The sequence below is a fragment of the Lactuca virosa genome, chromosome 9 (assembly GCF_052849685.1).
Source record: "Lactuca virosa cultivar CGN04683 chromosome 9, Lactuca_virosa_CGN04683_v6, whole genome shotgun sequence".
Taxonomy (NCBI): domain Eukaryota; kingdom Viridiplantae; phylum Streptophyta; class Magnoliopsida; order Asterales; family Asteraceae; genus Lactuca; species Lactuca virosa.
In genome coordinates this window covers 211,881,846-211,898,425 of record NC_136434.1, presented here as the reverse complement: position 1 = coordinate 211,898,425, position 16,580 = coordinate 211,881,846, and positions in this window count along the sequence as shown.

Here is a 16,580-nt window from a genome sequence, read left to right as displayed (position 1 = left end):
CATCATATACTCACTATCTCAAAAGTGGTTAATCACTCCTCAAGATGGCCTACTTCAACCATACTCACTCATGAAACTTCTACCAACTCTGCAGCCGCTCGTGCATGCTAATCATACATAACGTTGAATTCCATAGACAGACTAATACATTATTCTACCCTAAGCTCACAACCAGACAAGGAACAGGAAATAAGGCTAAATCAAACATTCTCAGGCTATAAAATCTTAGTTATGTAAAACTATGATGCACACACTAAGTAACTACAGTAATGATGTCAATTCCATCTAGCATACAAGGGATTATCGTAAGCTATCAGATATCACACATCAGAGGGGACTGCTCGGTCTGATAAACTAATTGGCAAACAGCACCTGAAGCTGAGAGGACAATTCCTGCATCTCTGGTGGTGCTAATCGGTACGATGCCTTAGCAACCGGGGTCGCACCAGGAATCAGATCAATCCTGAGCTCCACTTGCCTCGTGGGAGGCACACCGGGTAGTTCCTCTGCGAATACGTCTAGGAACTCTCTAAATACAGGTACATCTGAAACCGAAACCTCCTTCTCTTCCCGAGTGTCAATCACATAAGCAAGATATCCCAAACATCCATGCTGCAGATACTGCCGAGACCTGCCAGTAGAACAAAAGGCTGATCCAACACCGGTACCCTCTCCATATATAATCAGTTCTCCCCCACTTGGGGTTCGTACTACAACTCGCTACCCCTCACAATCTATCATGACACCAAATCTACTCAACTAATCCATCCCTACTATCACACATACATCCCTCATAGGAATAGGGATCAAATCTATCAGGTAAGACACCTCGAAAATCTCCAAAGCACAATCCCGAAAAATGTTCGATGTAGAAATCTTGTGCTTGTTGGCGATGGAAACTCGCAACAGGCACTCCAACTCTCCAAGAGACATATCAAAACTCCTACTGAAGGATTGAGACACAAAAGGCCGACTCGCCCCCGATTCAAAAAGGACAAGAGCAGGCAAGAAGTTCACTAAGAAGGTACCGAACATAAATACAATCATAAGCATGCAAATAAATATATGGACATAATAATAAATGGAAACATATGGGTAATGACATCAGGCGCCGCCCTGGCCTCCTCTGCCATTAGCTGGAAAGCACGACCACGAGCCCTCGGGGGCTCCGCCCTGCCTTGGCGTCCATTTGTAATCCTCAGAGTATTCGGGGATGGAGCCTGCACCGGTCTCGCAAAAAGTAAGGAACAATTGGCCTTCACATGGCCAACTTGATCACAGTGATAAAAAAATCATGGTGCTCGGTACTGGGTCCTCTGACGACAATCCCTAGAAATATGGCCCTACCTACCATATTTGTGGCACCCAGAAGAAATCCGACAAACACCCTCATGAACCTTGCCATACTTGCCACAAGTATAACCCCTCTATCCCCCAGAGTTGTGAATCAACGGGCTTGAACCGCTTCACTGCAGGCTGTGACTGAACGGTAGCTTGCCTCCGCTCCCTCATCTGATTCTCAATGTCAATCTCCCGTTTCCGTGCAACATGCTGAAGCTCGAAGAGGCTACTGTAATGTTGGGTAGACACAAACTGCTGAGATCAGTCTTGACCATGCTAAAGTATCACGCCATCTGAGCCTACTCCGTAGTAGCATACTCAGGACAGAAAAGAGCCCTCTTAGTAAACATCTTGGTGATCTTCGTTACCGAATCCGTTGTCTGCCTCAAATCTAGATACTTTTGATCCAACATCTCCCTCTCCACTATGGGAATATACCTAGTACGAAACATCTTTGAGAACTACTCCCAAGTAACAACATTCCTCTACTCAGAAGTATAGGAACCGCTCAGCAGGTTCCACTAGTCATTCGCGCCTAATTGAAGAAGGTTCAGGGCGTACATGACCTTCTAATTCTCCGTACAGAAACAGGCGAAGAAACAACCCTCCACTTCAAAAATACATCTCATGGCCATGGGAAGGTCCTTGACCCTGTCAAACTTTAGGGGCTTCGTGTTGCTTAAGTACCCATACTGGAATTATCCTCCCCCATGGACTCCCACAACAGCAACGACTGCGGTAGCTGCAACAACAGCCTTAGCCACGATGGCATACCGCTCATCAAATAACTCAACCATCACGGTTTTGATAGACCCGAAGACCTCGAGGATGGCACCCCGGATAGCAGCGGCCACCTCAGTGGCGATCAACTCGCGAATGTCATCATCTCACAATCCTGGCCACTGGCTCCAGATCTTGAACCCGTCTTGAACACCATACTGAAAACGAACCAAAATATATATCAGAAACGCCACAATTCATACTGCTACAACCATCACGAAGAGACTAAACCCTCGGGGTTTGTGACTTCCTTGCTACGCATACGGGTCCAATGCTTCTAGTAGTACGTGCCCGTACTACCTTCCACGTCTACTCGTATTTGTCTCAGTGGATCATCACAAACTACCTAAAAACAAACCCAACAACTAGGATAAGCATACATCCTATACTCGCTCTCTCAAAAGTGGTTAATCACTCCTCAAGATGTCCTACTTGAACCATACTCACTCATGAAACTTCCACCAAGTCTACAGTCGCCCGTGCATGCTAATCATACATAACACTGGATTCCATAGACAGACAGATACTTGATTCTACCCTAATCCCACAACCAGACAAAGAACAGGAAATAAGGCTAAATCAAACATTCTCTGGCTATAAAATCTTCATTATGTAGAACTATGATGCACACACTAAGCAACTACAGTAATGATGTCAGTTCCATCTAGCATATAAGGAATTCTCCTAGGCTATCAGGCATCACACATCAGGAAATTCTATCATGCAATTCCTGAGGATCCCTAACCTACAACTAACATGCATTTCTATCATAATCATCATAAACAAATAATAGTGTGGGTATCTTAGGTATACTTTCTTGCTCTGACTGATAGTACACATATCATCCTTCCATGTTACCCTTGAAAACAATTTTGAAAATAATTTTGAAAACATTTTTTTTTAAATCAATTTGAAAAACGTTACAGATGTGTAGTTTGAGTCTGAATTCACACGAATGCTTATCCAATTCGCTCAAACCAGGGCTATGATACCAACTTGTAACATCCAAAAAATCACGATAAAAATTTTCATTTTTCTACTAAGGTAAAATCATTATTTCTAGTGAAAACCCAGGTCAAAACCAAGTATTAAATACAAATATCCCAGAATCAAAGTATCACAAAATCTCTAAAACATAACACCAAAGGATGTGTACGATCATGCATTCGCCTTGCCCCGATCATCAGAAGTACCTGAAACATAACACTTTAACTGTAAGCCAAAGCTTAGTGAGTTCCCCCAAAATACCACCACACAAACATATAATAACATGCATATTGGGTCTAAAACCATCGGTCTGGATTACCCCTGAGCCCACAACATGAGTCCGACTTGCCTTTCTGGCCCACAACCCATGTCTAGATTGCTCCAGAGTCTACAACATAAGTCTGGCTTTCCCCTTTATCGCCAATAGCTTATGTTGGTTTGCTCTCAGGTTTGTTGGCTTCCGTACAGAGTAGTATTGCCTCAACCCAGCCTCACTATATGGACATATGCATCAGATAAAACATATAACAACAAACAGATAATCATGCAGATCTTAACAGATCACTACATCATAGCAATATCCTAAACCAGGATACACAACTGTTGTGATATGAGCTCAGGCCGCCGCATCTTTCGTCTTGGATCTGGATCGGAGATGTGGAAGTGGTGTCGTTAGCAAGTTCCCAGTGAGATACCTAAGCTTCCATCATATCAAAGTTGTTAGACTTGCCCCAGGGACTATGTCCCGCAAGCGAGCTCCGACGATCAAGTTAAATAAGTTGATAGATATGAGATGGTTCTTCCTAATAGGAGCGAAGCATCTTGGTGTGTTAGGTTTGTGTTTGACCATGGAGGCTGATCTCCCAAGGTGGGAGATGACTGAGTGTAGTGGATGCTGATTGGTAGGGCTAAGAAGCTCTAGGTTAGAGAAGATGTCTAGAAGCTGGCTCTTCATGGAGGAGGAAGCATTATATTTATAGGGGGCAATTAGGTCAAGGGAGATTTAGGTTAGGCCTTGGTCCATCCCAACTTAGGCCCAGTTAGCAAAGAGCTGGGAAAGACCGCCCGGGGGTGCCAGGTGAGCGCCAGGCGCGGGCATCAGACAAGGCTGGAAGGCGAGCGCCAGGAGAGCACCAGGCAAGGCTAGCACACAAGGCCTTGACGTCTGGGCCATGCTAATGGACCATACGTCAAAAAGTCCCCCCAATCAGATATGATTGGTGTGCAGCCAATGACATTGGACTGGACACAGTCATACAAGTCGTGCGTCCCTATCAGACTAGATATATCAACAATGCACTAAAGAAATAAAAAGAACGACCGAAACTCGACCATGAGAGACGTGGTGTTACAAGATGAGGTAGACATGGACTTATGCAGCACTGACTGGCTTGATACTCCTTTCTTCTCGAGAGTATGATCCGGTCGATGAAATGCAACGTAGCTGTTGCTGGTAATGTGATGTAGGGCAGGGATGCTCATGATGTTATACAAAGCAAGGTTGCTACTAATGTTATGCAGAGCAAGGATGCTAATATTATGTAGAGCAAGGCTGTTAGTGTGACAAATGGCGCTGATAAGATGCTACGCCAAGGTTGCTAAGAAGCGCGACCTCAACATACAGCCTTTGAGACTGTTATTCGGCATGACTGTTGTGGCAAGCTCCAAAGTTTGTGAAGCAACTGCAACGTACTCGATCCATGATTCCTGCCTCCCAGTCAAAGCTGAAAGTTGTCCATAGAAACACCGTTGAGGAAAACACACATACCCCAATGAGGGGGATGAGGTCTGTGGCCAGTACCGAGTCGCGGGTTATATTTCTATGCCTAGGGGAAAACTTTGGGTAATTGGTCAGGAGTGCACACTTTGCGAGTCCCTTGCAAATGATTTAGAGATCAAGCTTTGCTCCGCGAGCCTGCTGCCGGCGTGCTCTGAGTGTCGCGGTGTTAGAGCGGTTATCTGAAAAGACAACACAATCAAATTTGATAGTATGTATGATTTCTTGAAATCATAGACTAATTAAGATTGCGACCGCTCCAAAACGCTTCGTGTAATAGTAGTAGTAGTAGTGTACTACTCTTCTCCCTCCTTTTCTTTTGAAAATGTCGAGTGGATCGGACCGCGATGCATATTATCAAGACGAATTTTGTGGAGCGGGAATTGCTGTATTCGAGCGCTGAGTGGCTGACTCTTAACTTGTAATAAGGCCCATTTTTGTTGTTGAGCTAGCCCATTAAAAATCCGATTTAATAGGAGCCTGAAAAATCATTGGAGTCCAAAATGTATGGGAAATCACTTGGTTGGAGAAGCCCAAAATGAGACTCTTTGGAGCCCATTCCCGAATTTAGGCCCAAGGTGGATTATTCGGCCCATTTGCTTTGTTAGCCCACTTTGCAAATGATCAGCCTAATTTTTTTTTTTGGAATATGCGTGTGAAGCTGAAATGGGTACCATGAGGTTACAGTCACCGATGGGCATAGATGGACAAGGAGGGTGATGGATCAGGTGGGCCCCACCTATGGTGTTTTGACTTTTCTTGCCAACTTTTCTCATTTCCCAATGGTTGGTCGGTTGAGAGGGCACATGTTCCTACACCTTCTTGACCGATGACCTCTTTCATCCGTCTTTTTCTCCTCTATTTTTGCTTTTGTCCATTGAAATAAACACATACACTTTTCTTGTGTTTTTTTTTGTACAATTCGTACGAATGAACTATAAATGTCGGGAACTGGTAGCGTTTGAGGTAGGGTAAATGAAATATGATGTGTTTTGGTGAAATGCGTAAATGTCTATCGTATTTATGAGGTTTTGCTGAGTTTTTATGAGATGTACAAGCTTTGCAGTAGTATATATAAACTGTTGGATTAGTGTCTAAGCCCGTAACTATATTTGGTATGTACTTGACCCGGTTGTACATGGTCCTTTTGGGTTGCCTTCACCAAAGCAACTTGATAGGATGATTCAAGGAGAAAGAGAGGTTATTATGGTTTATTAATATATTATATGAATAATATATTAAAGGAGAAATCATATAGTTTAATTAATATTAGGCAAGAATTAATTCTATGGCTAAAAGAGATTAATTAAATAAAGGGGACTTGAACTGTCAATTGTGTGGTAGTTGAATATTGGACTGAGAAGCCTTATGGACTAGGCATGGACGAAATTAAGGATTGTCCATCTTAATTTCGGCCATAAGGGCCCTATTCTAGAAGGTTCCTTGGATTGCTTAAGGCCTAAGTTGTCCATTAGGATTTTGACTGAAACCCTAGCAACGCAAGTATAAATAGAACCCCTAGGGCATCAGATTTTGGCCACTGGAAACCCTAGAAGAGTTCATAGCCGAAATTGTGCCTCCTCCCCTCTCTCCAAGATCATTATCTTGCTTGTGGTGTTTGTAAGCCATTAGAGGAGTGACATTTGTGACTGTAAGCTCCAAGACAAGAATATTCAAGCCATTCTTGAAGAGGTAATCTTCTAGATCTGATATTATATGATAATTTCGAGATATGTATGCTAGATCTAGGGTTCATAAGTCTTGGATGAATTAAATGTACAATAGGGAAACCTAGATCCAAATTTAGGGTTTGCATGAGCACATAGAATGTTCTTTTGTTTAAAACCCATCTGTGGTATCAGAGCCTTGATTGGTTTCTATTGTATTGATGCCTTGTATGTTCATTCATGCTTTAAAATTTCATTTTTTGGCCCTCTGACTGACGAACTCGTCGAGTCCCAATGAGGAACTAGACGAGTTCTCATTGGGAACTCGGCGAGTTTTCATTCATGCCTTGTATGTTCATTCATGCTTTAAAATTTCATTTTCTTGCTGTTTTGCTGAAGGATAATTACCAAAACTGTTTTTCACTAATAAAATCTGATTATTATTATTATTATATGATTATCCTTACCAAAACAAAAGACAATTACCAATTAATTGAATAATAAATTCCTTATGTGATAAAATTTGATTATTTGAATTATTTGGTGAATTATCTTGTGAATAAAAGGAATATGTCAAATTTAGATAATCATTAAATTAAATGTTTGATTTAAATTATTTGCTATTTGATCCTATGTGTTTTGAAAAGTTTCAAAACTTGCCCTAAAGTTTTGGAATTTAAAATTTTGATTAAAAGTTTAATTTTGAAATATTAAATTCTAAAACCCTAGTTTTTGAAAAGCTCAAATTACACCCTTATGGTTTTATTAAGTCAATTAAATGTATAATTAAAAGAGAGTTAATAAATCCATAATGATATGGTTTATATTTAATTGAATTAAAAGTATAATTTATTAAATTAGACCACCTAGTATTTTAAAAGTGTAAAATACACCCTTATACTATATATAAAATTAAATGTCTAATATTATATATGTATGAGTAAAAAGTCAGTCTTACCATTAGTAGGCCTCATTCACGAAGCTGGTCTCGAAGGGGTGTTTAAGGAAGCGGCCTGTAAAATGACCGTCATTGGGTATCCACTCTTACCCATCACACTCTTGACTAGTGGAGGGTCGTTAGCCGAACGGGTAGGATAGGACACAACTTTCCATTATAAGTATAATGAAATACAATGTAACTAAACACTTTTATAAATTCCCAAATCTTAGTTACTTTAGGAAAAATGTGGAGTTGGTGCTATTCCATGAAATTACACTTTGTAACCTTGCTAAGACGTTAGTGGAGCGTGTGTGGTTAACCGGCACACTAATTGGGCTCTAAGCAAAGGTGGCAAAGGGTGACTCGATGTTTGTCATAGATCGATGGAACGTGTGTGGTTAACCGGCACGTCGATTAGGTGACTGTAACATTGGGGGCACCATGTATATTTGCTTGGTTATCCACAACTTGTTTGTGATCCTCGGCATCCCAGTCACAAACGAAGGTTACAATCGAGATTAAAACATGCCATTGAAAAGTTCAATGAATCTCAAAGGATCTAGGAGTTTCAATTCATTTAAAACTTAAATTCCCTTTTTAGTTTTTCATGGTGGAAATTGGTAAATCGTCATTTACCTACCTTCAAATGTTCTGCAATTTGGATTACGGCATCCCTCTTCCAAATTGTAGAATATTGTGTTGGGTCCTAGCCTTGATATTTCATTTGGGTGTTATATTAAGGATTCCAATCAACTAACTTGATTTTCTCCCATTTTGTAGATGTCAAAGTCTAACAACTATGGTCTTCCTGAATCCGTTGGAAAAAGTTTTCCACTTGAAGATGAGGTTCCACGATTGGATCATAGAAATGAGAATAATGCTTCATTACCTCCACCTCCTCCAATAGTTCTCCCTGGCCCACAAGTTCGAAGGCTTGAAAATTTCAAGATCACTCAAGCCCTATTGGCAAAAAGACATGAAGATGGGAAGTCTGTGTGTGCACACATATTACAAATGAAGTCACACATTGCCAAGTTGAAAATGATGGGTACTGTTTTCCCAGGGAAGTTGGTTGTTGACTGGGTTCTTCAGTCACTTCCCGAATCATATGATGAGTTCGTTAGAGAGTACTATATGATGGATAAATTGAATTATTTGCTTATTGATGCTGAATCAGCAATGATTTGGCGCACTGGTCTAGCAAATGTGTCTGGTAAGTCAACCTCACATGCTTCTATGGACATTGATGGCAACATTGGAAGTCCAGAAAAATTTTCTCTACGCAAGAGAAAGACTGAGTCTGAGATTGTCCCGTGTACCATTCCAGAAGAATCCATATGTTTCTACTGCCAAGAGAAGGGGCATTGGTTATGAAGCTGCCGCAATTATCTGAAGGATCGTGAAGATGGGAGAGTCAAGCTGTATGACTCTGCTTCAGGTAAAATCAACTATCTAAGTCTATTAAGTTCCATTTTTGATTCTTAATACATGATGTGATAAGATTGCATTTTGATGTTTTGTAGGATCGAAGAAAAGAGAGGAAGCTTAAAGGAAGAAGCGTGTTGAATCTGATCGTGAAGAAATGGATTTCGATCGCATGGATTCGAAGATCGGATTTTTGAGCTGCTACTTTAGAGTTAGGGTAGATTGCTAAGGAATGTAATAGCATAGTTTTCATTTGAGTTGCGTTGTAAGGACAAATTTTTTCGCAATAAAATAAATTTTGATTTTGTCTTATTTATTTATCCTTGCAATGACATGTGTGAAAAAGTGTTGTTTGTGTATTTCTATGTTTAGCAATGTTGAAATGGATGTGATTCTTAGTTATGTTATTTATGGTAATGTCATAATTTTCTAAGTAAGGAAAGATTCCCATCGCCCAAGTTTCAATTGGACAGAAGCTTGGAATCATATGATTTGAATCATGTGATGTATGGAAATTTTGGTACTTAGTAAATTAAGACTAATTCCTTGATCACACAAGTATGTGAGTTAAGTGAAGGACTAAAGGATCTAGTACGCAATGTTGTGCACTGGTCAAGCCCACCGCAAATAACAATAAGATTATTCGTCATGATTTACTAAAAGTCTAGTAAATGTGGTTATGCTTACAAGATTAAGTATAATTCTGAATCATTGAAAAGTTTCAATGAATGGCAGAACGAATAAAAAGAATCAATTTGGCAGAAAAATAAAAGTTTCTCCAATCTGGAAAGAAGGGAGAGTACTTTTGTATCATGTTTTATGATTGTCTCATTGATTGTGAAACCACATCACAATTGATCCTCTAAGTAAATCTTAGTGCACTAGTATGGCTAAGAAGAGGAATCGGAAATTGTTGAAATGGTTAAATCAATAGGTGAATCATACTTCATTCCAAAATCAAGTCTTAGAGTCATACTCCAAGATTGTGACTTGAGTGACACATCTTAAGAAGTTCTAACACACTTATCAAATGTGAAGTAGAAATTTTTTTTTCTTACTCTTGCACATTTGAAGTTGGTAAATTGTGATGTCTTGGATAAGACAAAGACCAACTAAGACCAATTGTGTGTAGTGTTTTTTCTTGAAAAGAATCCGCACTAACTCTTGAATATTTGTTTGTCAAGAAATGTTTCTTGACAAGAGAATATTATATGTCAAGAGGTCAGTGGGAGTCTAAATGATCTTGAAAAGGTTCAAGATCTAATCAAGAGTAAACCTATTATTAAACACTAGCACACGACTTGAGGTTTGTAACCTATCGTGCTGACACATTTCCTGATTCTGTGCTATGCCAGTAAAGTTACTTATGCGCGTGAGTTCTACGAGTTCTCAACAAACTGCATAAAGGCAAGCACCTTGCTCAATGAAAGTACATTGACTAGTATATGTGAGCTGCTAAATAACTTGGAAGCAATGGTGGGATCCTTGATGGCAAGAAATTAAGAATGAACAAGTTCTGTTCATAAGAGTTTGGATTTTGTCACAAACATTATCTTATGATTATGGTTATGACAAATTCACATGGATAAGAGCACATACACCATAAAATGTAAGTGTCATAAGGTTTCTCTCCTTCATGAGAATGATTGTGAGGAAACGCTTTCACTAGGAAGATTTTAAGGAGATAGCGATTGTGTAAATTGCATTCTCAAATTCGATTATGATTACCACATCCCTCTTCATAGTTCGAATTGTGAGATTTGGCAATTAGTTTAAACAGTTAAGACTTATTGCTATAAGTGCTGAAATTGTTTAGACACACATATGAGCTATCTAAGGAAAGGTGTAGGAGTTTGAGAAGCATAGATAAAGGTTTGTCGAAGCATATCATATTGGAAATATGAACTTTGGAAGTCAATAGGTATTGCTTTCTAGAAGTCCAAATGTTTTCTGAATACGTGTCAAAGCTAGTAGGAGTATAAATGTTATGCTGGTATGGATATAATTATCATGTTAGTGGGAGCATGATTATTATTTTAAGTGTTGCAAGTTAATTATAGAAAACAAAGTTTCAATTCGCAAAGTAGTAGAGGTTGAATAGTTGTTTTGCTATAATTAAGGGAGCGAATATTATAGCAAGAAACTGGTAAAGTATCACGTTTTTCATTATGAATCGTGTACCATATGCTTCGGGTATAGGATCGATTGCATATGCTGTAATATTTGACCGTTCTAAAATTCTCCAAATGTCTAGGGCATTAAGAGGGAAAAGGGACTAGAACCGGATTGACTAAAATAATTGAACAACTGTCGACGACAATCTAAGGTTCGCTAAGGATTAGTCGCTTGTGAGCAGTTGGAAGTATAGTAATGAATGGACAATATCGACATTATTATGAATAGATAAGACTCTATTCACAATAAGTTGTCATATGGCAAATATGGAAATGTTTCCATATTTGGGAGTTGGACGTTAAGAATTTATGTCTAGATTAGAAGCTTTTATGCAAGAAGGATGTTCAAAGGAATGTACTTTGAATGTGAGACTTCATATCTATGGAATTTCCTTGTAGCAATCTCTAATAGAGTACTTTGTAATTTCATTGGCAAAGTCTTGGTGACTTTTGCGCAGTAAGATTACAAAAGGATCGTTGCATAAAATGTTAGAATCTAACATATTCTAATAGTGGCAAGAATTTGGTATTCTTACACTAATGATAAGGATTGGGAATTCTGAAATGAGTATCATTGGAAATGTGTTCAGTTGATCTGTTTCACAAAGTAAGGACCATAGGTAAACATAGTGTGCATGCTTGGAGTATGGGACAACTGTTGTTATAATTCATGTAATAAGTTGATTACATGAAACATTATACAATGAATAATGTGTAATCAATATGGTGACTAAATAAAAGGAGTTTTATTTATACTCAAAAGTTTGGGGCCATATTGGATTCGATTATTATTGTGTTTCACTTTGCATGTTTTGACTTCCCGAATAATAAGATTATTCGAACGTTTCACAGTCGCTCATACTTTGGGAGTAGGTATGAAAGAAGATTGTCATGAATTGGTTTGTAGATTGTCTAAAGTGTATTAGACATAGCAAAAGTTTGCTGCAACGTTCATGAGTGCTTATGAATAAGATTTGAGCATTGGATTAAACCCACGCTCACTTGAATCACTTCATGGATTTTATCACGGGTGATTAGTGAGACGATAATATCTTATATTCTTGAAACCGAGATGTGTGAGTTGTATTCTGCAAGTCGGTTGCACATTGATAATATGTAAACGCACCAGTAACTATGGTGTTATAAAACATATTGTTGTGTGTGATTTGATGAAGCGAGCATTGAGTCAAATTTTATCCGTTCCTTTTACCCAAAGTGGGATAAAAGCGATATTTGTGGGCCCCTCGATGATTTAGTGATGACACCCTAAGCGCCTGGCCAAGCCGGGACTAAGTTGATGTGTTCAATTGTAGTCTGTTGTCAGTCTTCATAAATAGAAAATCAGGAAACAACACAGAGACAGAGAGAATGATTATAGTCCATGTCTCATTTTATACGATATCTAGAATGGAGGAATATATGATCCCTTATCTAAAGGACATGTTACTGATAAGATCAGAGTTCGACAACGTCTTTGAGAGCTACGATTGCTAATCGGAGTGTACTTACACTATAGTTACTAGACTTATCCAAGTGGGAGACTGTTGGATTAGTGTCTAAGTCCGTAACTATATTTGGTATGTACTTGACCCGGTTGTGCATGATCCTTTTGGGTTGCCTTCACCAAAGCAACTTTATTGGAAGATTCAAGGAGAAAGAGAGGTTATTATGGTTTATTAATATATTATATGAATAATATATTAAAGGAGAAATCATATAGTTTAATTAATATTAGGCAATAATTAATTAATAATTAATTCTATGGCTAAAAGAGATTAATTAAATAAAGGGGACTAGAACTGTCAATTGTGTGATAGTTGAATATTAGGCTGAGAAGCCTTATGGACTAGGCATGGACGAAATTAAGGATTGTCCATCTTAATTTCGGCCATAAGGGCCCTATTCCAGAAGGTTCCTTGGATTGCTTAAGGCCTAAGTTGTCCATTAGGGTTTTGACTGAAATCCTAGCAGCACAAGTATAAATAGAACCCCTAGGGTATCAGATTTCAGCCACTGGAAACCCTAGAAGAGTTCATAGCCGAAATTGTGCCTCCTCCCCTCTCTCCAAGATCATTCTCTTGCTTGTGGTGTTTGTAAGCCATTAGAGGAGTCACATTTGTGACTCTAAGCTCCAAGACAAGAAGATTCAAGCCATTCTTGAAGAGGTAATCATCTTGATCTGATATTATATGATAATTTTGAGATATGTATGCTAGATCTAGGGTTCATAAGTCTTGGATGAATTGCATGTACAATAGAGAAACCTAGATCCAAGCTTTAGGGTTTGCATGAGCACATAGGATGTTCATTTGTTTAAAACTCATCATAAACAACAACTTTAAAGAATGAGATTGCACAAAAAATCATCAACTAAAAAGGATTTTCTTTTAATATGAACTGATAAAGGTGCAATAACTCATAAAACTTTCTTTCCTCCCCAACTTTCTGAATAAATCACCAAAATATGAACAAAAACTGATCTGAAAATGGTTTTGCAAGCTTCAAAAATGTGCAAATGAACAACAACAGAACAAATCTAGAGATATGAGCACAAATAATAAAGCAGATCTTTAGATCTGGGCAAAAACGAAGTAGATCTAGAGATTTAAGAGAACGAACGAAGCATATCTAGAGATCTGAACATTTGGGACGCAGATCTGGATAGATCTTGGCGAGAGCTGAATGAAACTGAACATATAATGGTAGAAATGAACAGATTTGGGCAAACCTGAGGTGGAGAACAACTGATCTGAAGAAATCGGTGGTGAAAATGAGGTTGAGATCAAGAGACAGTAGTTATTCGCTCTTGGTCCCACACATGGAGCCAAATGTTGCGATATGAGCTCAGGCCACCGGGTTTTCCGTCTTGGATCTGGACCAGAGATCTGGAAGTGGTGCCGTTAGCGAGTTCCCGACGAGATACCTAAGCTGCCATCACAACAAATTCGTTAGAGTTGCCACAAGGAGTGAGCCCCGGGAGCAAGCTACGACGATCAAGTTAGATCGATTAATAGATATGAGATAGTTCTTCCTAGCCGTAGAGAACCATCTTTGTGTGTTAGGTGTGTGTTTGACCATGTAGGCTGATCTCCTAAGGTGGGAGATGCCTGAGTGTAGTGGAGGCTGATAGGTAGGGCTAAGAAGCTCTAGTTTAGAGAAGATGTATAGAAGCGACCTCCTCATGGAGGAGGAAGCATTCTATTTATAGGGGACAATTAGGTAAAGGTAGAGTTAGGTCAGGCTTTGGGCCATCCAACTCAGGTCCAACTAGTAAGGAGCTGGGAAAGACTACCCCGGGGGCGCCAGACGAGCGCCGGGCACGAGACAAGGCTGACAGGCATGCTACAGGTGAGCAATAGGCAAGGCTGGCGCGATAGGTCTTGACATCTGGGCTATGATAATAGGCCACACGTCAACAACAACCTACATTGGTGCCTTCGACCCACAAGTACAATGAGGAAACTCACCTCACAGACTGAAATGATAGTTGGACCAAACACTATTCTGAATACTGCCTCTACTGATCACCTACACAAATACCAGGGCTATAAACTCAAACTACCACTCAAAATACCCAAAATGCCCCTAGATCACATTTGGTCAAAATCTTGGTCAACGGTCAAAGTCAGAAAGTCAAAAAGTCAGGGGAAGTGTAAGCAGACTGAGTACCACCCGCGTACTCAGTCACTACACTGGGTGTAGTGCCTACGCGCAACGTACTCCGTATGGATCCATTCTTTCTCATTAAGTGCTTATTCCTTAAAGACTTTTCATCCAAAACTAGATCTAAACCCAAAACATCGTTCTAAGTCATGAAGTTTCCACCTTTATGACTTTCCATGGCTAGTAATGGTCCAAAAACTAAAACCCTAACTTACTATTCCATTAAAACATCATAACTCTTGCATAGAAAGGATAGAAGGACAAAGATCACATTTTTATGGTTCTTAGCACCTAAAAACATCTGAAAGGACAACTCTTATGGTTTAGAGTAAAACATACTCATGAACACCAAGATTATGGGACTAAAAGGCATAAAAACCTACGAACTAACAAGATCCAAAGAAAACATGCATCGAGTTCCAAGCTTTATACCTTCAAATGATGTTAGAGGATGAGATGCTTCTGGATCTAGGTTGTCTTGAGCTTCCAAGATGATTTAACTTCCTTCTTCTTCCTTCACGAACACCAAAGATACATTCTCAAGCTCAAAAAGGCTCACACAAATGATTAGGGTTTGCAAGGGACGATTTAGGAGATGGAGGCTGATGAGGGAAAATGTATTGAGGAGATAATGATGTTTAAATAGGGCTCAAACCCTAAAAATTAGGGTTTGACCCCCAGCCACGTACGCTCGACGTATGCTTGTGTACGCACAACATACTAACATAATACACGTTCCTTATTAAATGAGCTACGGGACCAATTTGCAACAAATTTCATTCTATGGGTTGAAATGGAAAATACCTGGCGTCTGGGTGTTACATCCTAACTATTACAACATGACAAAATGTCCAATCTATATATCTATTATAATAGTGAACTTTTTTTATAATATATTCATTTTAAACTCCCACTACAACTCAAAAGTCTTTTTAACTAAAAATTAATTAATAACTACAACTCAAGAGTTTTATAACTTATGTGTACATACATGATTAATTATGTGTTCTTATGATTTCTATTTTAAAATAAGTAATAACTACAAGTGAAGAGTGTCTTAACTTATGGTTAGTAAGTGCTAATTATTATATTTATTTATTTAATATAAATATATAAATAGTTCACATATGTAGATGAAATTTCTTGAGTTTAATGCATAAGATGGAGAAAAAAATATGTTTTGAGAACACTCAAAACTATATATTGTGGTGCATGTATTCATATTGAATTAGGAAGAGGAAGACACAAATTTATATAAGTGGAATAATACAATTTTTGTTTATATTATTTGAAAATAAAATGAAACAAAGTTTATGGTTATTTTTTTTCTATTTTACCGCATGAAATCGCTTATATTATATTTTTCTACACCAAATGAGATTCACTAAAAAATGATCCACAATAATACGATATTCACATATGATATTTGTACTATTGTGTGTGTGTGTGTCTATATATATATATATATATATATATATATATATATATATATATATATATATATATATTTTCACTGTAGTATTTCACAAATATTATTAAATATATTGTTGATGTTGGTTGTATTATCATGTTGAACATTAGATTATGTGTTTTTGTTCGAGTTTTTTGATGAAAATCTATTATCTATTATCTATCTATTATCCATTATCTATTATATTTATCTATATTATAAAATATGTCATTTTCCTATCATCACATTCATTTGAAACCCCTAACTTTTCAATTTATTTTCTAATTAATACATTAAATTCATTATTATTCTATTTTTAATATTAATTCTTTATTTTCAAGTCATGTTTTTTTAAATAGTCAAAAAGTTTAAATAT